Source organism: Myiozetetes cayanensis, unplaced genomic scaffold (genome assembly GCF_022539395.1).
Source record: "Myiozetetes cayanensis isolate MyiCay16 unplaced genomic scaffold, myiCay2020 scf2-11, whole genome shotgun sequence".
NCBI classification, from domain to species: Eukaryota; Metazoa; Chordata; class Aves; order Passeriformes; family Tyrannidae; genus Myiozetetes; species Myiozetetes cayanensis.
In genome coordinates this window covers 58,895,699-58,904,711 of record NW_026087411.1, presented here as the reverse complement: position 1 = coordinate 58,904,711, position 9,013 = coordinate 58,895,699, and the positions used below count along the sequence as shown (strand labels likewise).

Sequence of the window (9,013 nt, the reverse complement as noted above, 5' to 3'; positions counted from 1 at the left end):
TCTATTGTCCCCAGTGCCAAGGCCAAGCCTGTGACAACCAAAGCGACTACATAAAAAACACAAACACAACCATCCAGCAGAGCAATTTATTTTTGCTGCAAAATCAAGTCAAGAAATAAATGTGCAATAACTATGCTGTTAGATAAGGAAACTTGAGAAAAATAATGCCTTTATAATTATGAGTATTAGTATTATTTAACATTAATTAACATTAGGATTAATTAGCATTACAGAAAAAGGAGATTAAATATTAAAGGATCTACAGTGAAATCACAGAGAAACTTGCTGTATGTGTGGAGGATCCTTATCATACCACCTCCCAAAGAGTGTTACACTCAAAATTGGCCTAGATGTAGTAGTCCAACTTAGCAGACATCCATCAGATAGCACCTAATTATGGAAAAGTAAAACAAGCAGGAACATCATCACAGCAGTACTACTGCATGGCAAGCACAAAAAAAATAAATATTTAATAATGTTGATCTAGGTGAGAGAGCTCCAACTTCAACTGGATCTACCATGAAGTCTGAAAAAACTACACTTCTGTCCTAAGGGAGATCTTGTTCTAAGAGATTTGGGGGGACAGGGAAGAAGGGAATTGGCAAGATGGACCTGCTGTATGAATACATTCAGGAAAATCAGGCAGAAATCTCAAGGCAGTTAATGAAATAGAGGATACTGATAACTACCAAGTTTTTGACCATTTGTGTTACAAGTCTGACAACTCACAAGGGTGCCCCACTACCTCAAACTCCCCAGGGGCCAGCTGCACCCTGCCGTACAACACTTCTGGAAAGATGTAGTTAGTGCCAAATGTGCTGCTGAGGGAGAACATCTCAAACTCGGTCTGAGCCGTCTCCACTGGCTGCCAACATGTGTCCAGGTCTGTGCTCTTGCACTTGAGAAGTATGCATATCTTCAGGGAGGAGGATACAGGAAGGCAAAACACCATTAAGCCATTAAGCTTTCAACAATCAAGAGCTGGATTTGACAGCGAGAAAAGCTGTCATGAGAAAAAAATGATCCAACATATCTGCTCATTTATTTAGGCCAAGAAGATCCAAGGATGGCACTTGAAACTTTGTAAAAAGACAGTTCCTTGCCAACACTGCAGCAAAGCCCTGTGTCTGCATTTGCACGTGTTTATAAGTTATGTGTGCATTAATGCATAATACATGTGCATTTAGTCACAGATGTGGAACAGTTAGGGACCCAGAGGAGTTACTGAGTTTCCAAAAGAACTGAAACCATACTTATTGCCTACTCTAGTGGAAACATTGTCTATATATTTATATATATATATGTATATAAATATATAGCACACTAAAAAACGCTTAACAGTAAAATTTTAAAGAATCAATACACTGACAATGTGAATACAAATTTTATATCTGTATTTAGCTTCTTAATTCTTTTAGATAACCACATGGTAGAGAATCACATCAGTACAATGGTACAAACCACTAAGCAAAAACAGTGACAAGAGCATCCCTATGAAGACAGGGAGAACTCTACAGTCTTCTCACCCTTTTTCACACATATACAGAAACCTCCTTAGAATCATAGAATCATTTAGGCTGGAAAAGACCTTTAAGCTGATCAAGTCCAGTCATTAACCCAGCACTTCCAAGCCCACCACTAAACCATATCCCTGAGCACCACATCTACATATCCTTTAAATACCTTCAGAGATGGCGACTCAACCATGTCCCTGGGCAGCCTGTTCCAATGCTTGACAACCCTTTCAGTGAAGACATTTTTCCTACTATCCAATCTAAACTTGCCCTGGCACAACTTGAGGCCATTTCCTCTTGTCTTGTCACTTGGGAGAAGACACCAACCCGCACCTTGCCACAACCTCCTTTCAGGTAGTTGCAGAGAGCAAAAAGGTCTCCCCTCAGCAATAAATCCTCCCAAACCTACAACCTGCAAAACTTCAAGAGCAACTTATGCAAGATGTTTTCCAGAAATTACAACCAGCATGGATATGTTTCTACCTTGTTCTGCCCTTGACAAAACTGAGTGACCTCACACTGTTGAAGTGTGGCAGCATATGGTCAACCCAGAGCCTTCATTTCCATCATTTGTAACACAGAAAATCAATACCCTTAATGAAGACAAAATGTATCATGAAGAAAATGAACTTTTTCCAGGGGGCCTAAAAATGCCTTGTCTTAAATGCTCTCAAATAAAAAATGGGACAAATGGAAATGGACTGTAAAGAGAGTATTGCAGCCTTCCCAGTGTTGAAATAAGAGCAGAAAACTCTAACTTGCAAATAACACTCTCCTTCAACAACATGTAGCCCATCAAATGCACCCAGAACATAAATTTCATCTAGCTGCTTCTCTACCATCTTGTGACTCAGATGGCAACCAAGGTCCTGCTGACAAATGGCATGATTTCCCTCAGATTCAGTGAGTTCCCTGAAGGAGAATAGATTATGGTAAACAACCCCACTGAAATAGTGTCTGTTTGAGGGAAGCTGTTTGATCTTGCTGGCATAAAATTTCCAGTTAACAGCACCAGGATAGTCAGGAGAGAGATGTGGGCATAAAGTCAGTTGTGTCACCAAAAGGTGACCCTTATCCATTACAGCATTGTAAAATATGCTTTTTGACCTTCTGAGGCATAAGTACCACTCGCTGCAAATACATAACACCAGAAAGCTTCTAATCTGAAAGCAAATGTATGGGACAGGTAAGCAGTATTCACTAATTATATATGTGCAAAATTTTATTCTAACGTTTACCAGAATGTTTTGAAACTAAATTAAGCCTTCACAGACTACAATCGTAACCTAATGTTTTTTGCAATCAATGGAAAGTAGACCAACCTCTGATGTTTCATGTATTGTAAGTGACAAGATTAATGTGCTGATTATATAAGATTTAAGTGGCTGAAGCTATACATTCTTCCTCTAGTTTAAACACCCTAGAAATCAGTAACTCTGGCTAAAAGAAATGGTAACAGTCAAATCAAAAAGTTCTGTATGTAAAAGATACTACCAAAATTCACACCTTTATTCAAGTGCTTTACATAAATACAGAAATCTTTAATGCCCAGAGTAAAACCTATCCATAAGGAATAAGAGTTGTGTGACAGTGGGTCATTAACAACTGAGAACTAACTGAATGGCCCATATCTGCTTTTATTTGGATGGCAAAGTTTAGAGCTACATCGTAGCAGGAAGTTTTTCTCAATTCTGCAAGCCCATGCACACAAAATTGGTGCTTGATGTCTAGCATCTGCTTAGGAAAAACAGTGAAAACAAAGCCCGTAAAGAAAACGTGACACAATGTCTCCAGCCCAGAGGTACTATTTACAGGACTTACAAGAACATTTCTCAGAGTTAGGTTTCCATCTAGTGGAGAAAACAAGTTTGGGCTTTCACATGACCAAAACGATAAATACCGGGGTCAGAAGATGAAGAATAACACTCATAAACTCTCAGGACTCATTATTTAACAAATAACTAAAGGTGTTATAGTCAACTTAAGCATTTCTGAGTTCTGACATAGCACATTTTTAAATCCTTTATATCTTTACAAGTACTCCTGTCCTAATCCTGTTGATGTGTGTATGCATGCAGATGGGAATTTCTGCTCAGGTCAACTGCACTACACAGATATGAACGTTGCCCACGTGAACAAGACCAATTAGAGCAATATCACATTACCTGTCCTATCTAAAGTGGAGTTGTGTGTATTTGTTGAAGAAAGTTTATGCCCATTGCCATGGCCCATGCTGAGTGAAACTGGACTGCTGACAACAGTGGAAGTTCCAAGCAGCTGGGAAGAGAATGGTGTCAACCTGAAATCTGCTTGCCAAGACCACAGCTGGGTCATGATAGTATATGTCTGTGCAAGTGAAAATGCCAAAGCAGCCAAAGGATGTACCGAAAGCCACAAATGCCGGATCCTTAGGGTAATTAAACTGTTTCTCTGTCATAAAAAGGTTGTACTGTTCATGGAAAAGAAAGAATGGAGGAAATAAAATATTAGAAAAGAAATCTAACCATTTAAGTTAAAAAACATTGAATACTCATTCACTTAATTACAAGTAATGAAGAACATGTTTTGTGAACATGCTATACCTCAGTTTCAAAGAGGAGAATTCGTACCAGTGCAAGAGAAGTCAAGCACAAATATCTGTGGTTCTGATTTATACCAGTGTAGGGGATGTGTATTTAGTTAGCAAGAATTTATTTAGGACATTAATGTGTCAGCTCCTATTGAGATGCAGTAAAAAGAGAAGGCCTATTGAGCTTTAATCAATTTTATTTAATTACTTGCTATTAAATTCAGAATAGCAGGAAAAAAGGTTACTGTGAGGCAGTGGCTTCCACCTGCCCTCCAACACTTGCTCTATAATGACTTGTATGTATAAATACATTTATGCCTGGGAAGCAGCTTCTGTTTCTCATCTTTAACCACCTGAGAATCATGCACTTCCTGAACATTGTAAAATCCTCTCACCTTGTGATAACAAGCCACCAGGTTTTCCTTCTGCGTCAAAGACAACATTGGTATTGTACTGATAGTGGCCATCACTTGGTCACCTTAGATTACTGGAACTACATGGTTTCCTGTCTCCCATATTTGCAACCACACAGATGGGAGTTATTCCTCACCAGACAGCTCAATCTTTCCAGCATGAGTGAGGGAGCAAACCTAATCAGCAGGGAAGGAAGAAAGAAGTAAACCATCAAAACTATTCAATCCATAAAAATTCCAACGCTAAGATTACAGATCACAAGAGTGATGGGTCTAGGTTAGCCATATCTAATAGGAGACTTATTTTCTGTTATTTGACAGACGGCAGCACATTTGCGCTTCAAAGCTTAGCATGCTGAAATTCTTGCATCACCTCACATTAAGTGAGGAACACAAGGGTTCCCTTGCAGCGAAAGCAAATCTTTGCACCTTCAAGTCTCCCTTCTGCTGCCAGCATGTGGCACAGCATCGATATTACACCGACACATGGGCTAATCTCAGCCATTCTGCTGCAGCTCTCCATTTGGCTGATGTGCTGAGGTAGCTTCTGATTTGTTTCTTCTATGGTATGTTTTGTTACTTGTCTACTGCAGCTTCAAAAAACGGAGCAATTTATTAAGGAAAATAACAGAATAAAAAGGCTACCAAATCATGATTCAAAAATGTAAGTTTGGAATTGTGCAGTATATTCTTTCAGTAGTAGCTGTTATTTTATTCACAAATATTCCTAATATTCCTGTATTGTAAACATTTTCTACAACATGCTTAGAATAACTTTTCAAAATGTAGATCCCAATAAGTTTCTTCTTTTAAATGAATCTCAACCTTTCTGGTATACTAAAATAAAGAGTTACAGTGATAAAAAATGACAGAGAAGAATTACAAAGAGGGTTGTCTGAAGCTATTTATGGCAACTACATGATGTCTAGCCTGGCTTCATTTCACAGCAGTTGATCCAAGACACTTAAAACTATCAACCACTGCTCCTAAAGGTAGCCATCCTGTCCTGTCACTGTTCCCCCATTTATAACATGGACAATATCTTCCAGGATCAGCACATGGAATCCAGTCCACCTGTGAGTCTGGGATATCTTCAATACAAGGGTATATTGTTTCTCTTGTGAAGACCCAGACATAAATGCCATCTTCAGGAGTCACAATGACATGAGCACCTTGGTACCAACATACAAACCACCAAAAACACCATACAGATAGGAAAAAACAGTCAGTGTTTACTCAAACAAATGTCTCTGATGAGATCATAATACCTGTCTGGCTGCTCCTCTGATGGCCACTTCCAAAACTGCCACATTTTTTTCCATCAGCATCAAGGGCTCCTCAGGAGAAACTGGCACTTCAGTGTCCTCTGTTGTGCTCACAGATGGCTGCAACATATATGCCCAGGGAACAGGTTTCCAGAGCAGATAGCACCTAAAGCCTGGCAAAGGCACAACCTTTAGGAAGTCCCATGTCTGGAGCCTGGAAATCGCCCAAGAGGAGGTCAAAGGCAAGCAAAAGCAGGGGGCCTTAAAAGCAGGAAGTCTTGCACAATATCTGGGACTTTCCCAGGGTGGCAGAAAGCTGACACCAGGAGATGCAATCACCCTGTCAGGAAAATGTCACAGCATCAAAGGCAAGAGAGCCACCAGCATTGAGCAATTCTGCCTAACACCACTGCAGAGAAGTCACCACTGTGCTGCAGCTGAAGAAACATCACCTGCCAGATCTTCAAATGAGTCAGGCGTGGCATGGCTGCAGTAACACAGCTCAAGGCAAGCCCGGGTCACTGCAGGAAAACAGTTTGGGAAATCTCAGCAGAGACCAGGACACACACATTCCTGTGGAAACTCAAGGGTGCGGGGGGCAGGCAGGGCTGTGGGAGGCAAGTAGACAGCCCCAAGCTCAGTGCTACCACACAGCTATTACCTGTGCCACTCCTGTTCAGGGCTGTTCTGGTCTAGCTGGTTGTAGTTTGGCTATACTCAACACAGTCCCCGCTCATCACCGCTTCACAGCTTGTACAACTGTGTGGGTAATGGCAGGTGGGTATTTAGATCTGCCACTGAATGAGATAAGCACAGCACTAGCCAGAGGGTAGCTTAGCTTCCTACAGAAGACTTGACTGATCTATTTTAACTATTGTTCCAGGACCTCTGGGTAATCATAGTAAGAGAACATGCTTATGAAATATTTCACAGAGGAAAAAACTTGGAAATCAGGATTCCCTCTCATGTTTCTTTTGCCTCCACTGGGCCCACAAAAGAAAGATGTGTTGCCAGGAAGCTAGAGGGGTTAGTTAAGCCTGCCTAGTTTCTGCTGATGGCCTCGTGAATTTCACACACAGCAGGACAGCTCATTACTTCCAATGATAATTGTGCTCTTCCTGGTAATCTCGGGCACCCTGAAGTCCTAACAGTACACATCAGGTAAATGGAAAGTCATTGCACAAAATGAGCTGATTAAGCCTCATGTCTATAGATCTTGTGCACCTTGTGTCTAACTCTAGTCCTCTCAGCTCCTTCTCACCTGGCTCATCATCAGCACTGGCATGGTCAGCATTTCATAAGAAGTTGAGGTGTACACTCCTCATTTCAGTAAAGTATAATACCTGGCACAAAAAAGAAAGAAAGCTATTGACAGGATGTTCCTAGGGGAAGCCTGCCCTTTCATAGCCTGATGTTTCATAGCTGGCTACAAGAGCAGTTGTTCTTGCTAGTCCCAAAGAGCTCTGGCAGAGAAAGAAGTATTTCGCATGTAAAATCCAGTAACTCATCATCATCATGGCTAGGCTTCATGAACGAAGATTTGAGAAGGGCTCTACCCATGCTTGCTACAAGCGCGCTGATGGTTAAAAAGGCCAATGCAAGATAGACAAGTCCGGTTGCAGAAGGCACAGCAGAAAGACTCCCCAGGTGATATCGACGAGACGCGATTCTTTCTGCGTTGTCTTTTCTCCTCGAGAGTGATCCTGCGTGTGTTCTCAAAAGCAGCAGCAGCGTTATAGATGGTGTGTCTCCAGGCCTCCCGATTGGAGGCCAGGGTAGACCAATGGTGGTGATCGATATGGCCAAGGCTGAGGGATTGTTTCAGGCAGTCCTTGTATCTCCTCTTCGGGGCTCCTCTCTTGCGGCAGCCAGTGGCAAGTTCCCCATAGAGCACGATCTTAGGGAGGCGGTAGTCCTGCATCCTGGAGACGTGCCCTGCCCAGCGCAGCTGTGTTCTCAGCAGCATGGCCTCAATGCTCTGCTCGTGACTGCTGCCTGTTCAAGGACAGACGTGTTGGTCACATAGACAGTCCAGTGGATGTTTAGGATTGTATGGAGGCAGCGCTGATGGAAGCGTTCTAAGAGACACAAGTGGTGGCAGTAAATGACCCATGATTCAGATCCATATAAAAGAGTAGACAGTACAATGGCTCTGTAAACACTGATCTTTGTACTTTTCTTCAGGTGTTTGTTTCGCCACACTCTTTTATGGAGTTTACCAAAAGCTCTGTATGCCTTTGCTAACCTGTTGTCTATTTCTGCATCAATCTTACCGTCTGAGGAGATGATGCTTCCCAGGTAATTAAATTGCTGGACTGATTTGAGCTCTGATTCGCCAATGCTTATATGGGGATGATGGAAGGCTTCCTGAGGTGCAGGCTGATATAAAACTTCTGTCTTCTTCAAGCTGACTTCCAGCCCATAAAGTTCAGCAGCCTCTGCAAAGCAGGACATTAAACGCTGCAGAGCTGCTTCTGTGTGGGCGACGAGGGCAGCATCATCAGCGTAAAGCAGCTCATGGACAAGATGATTTGAAGTCTTAGTGTGCCCTTTGGAGCATCATGCTGAAGAAGATTGTGAATAAAGTTGGTTCAAGAATGCAGCCTTGCTTCACACCACTGGTTATTGGAAAGGGCTCAAAAAGTGCATTGCCACATCTGATGTGGCCGTGCTGGTCCTCTTGAAGTGAGATGATAATTTTAAGGAACTTGGGAGGACATCCTAAACATTCCAAAATCTGCCACAGACCTTTTCTGCCTCACAGTCTGCTCACAGTATCAAAAGCCAATCCAGTAACTACTTACAAGAGAAACTGATTTGAAATTGCTAGACAGACCACTTTTCCTATTCATGGCAAAAGGGTATCACACAGAACCCCTTCCAGTACCCAGTTATGGGCTCAATGACAAATCAAAAGACTTTTGCCACAACCAAGGTCAGGAAGTCTAGAATTTGCCAGGCATGTCCTTGTCTCAGATCCCCTTGAGTTTCTTTTGCTGAGCATCTGAAGGAGGCAGAGACATGTTTTTTTTTCCCATAGTAGCCCTAGATTCTTGATAGATTTGCTGTTGCAGAAGCAATTAGTACAAACACTCCAGTTAGCATTTATTAGCAATATAAATCTCACCACAGCAAGCTGAGTCTTCACACATAGTACAAATACACATATATCTGTGCCTGTATGTATACACACATATACAGAAGATGCCAAATCTCCTCCAGGATTGAAAATCAGTTAGTTCTGCTTAAACA

General features: G+C 41.8%; 1 pseudogene; it reads right to left on the bottom strand.

The window, feature by feature from the left end:
• Positions 1 to 172: 172 nt before the first annotated feature.
• Positions 173 to 8,990, bottom strand: LOC126640484 (pantetheinase-like; annotated as a pseudogene).
• Between the last annotated feature and the right edge of the window lie 23 nt (positions 8,991 to 9,013).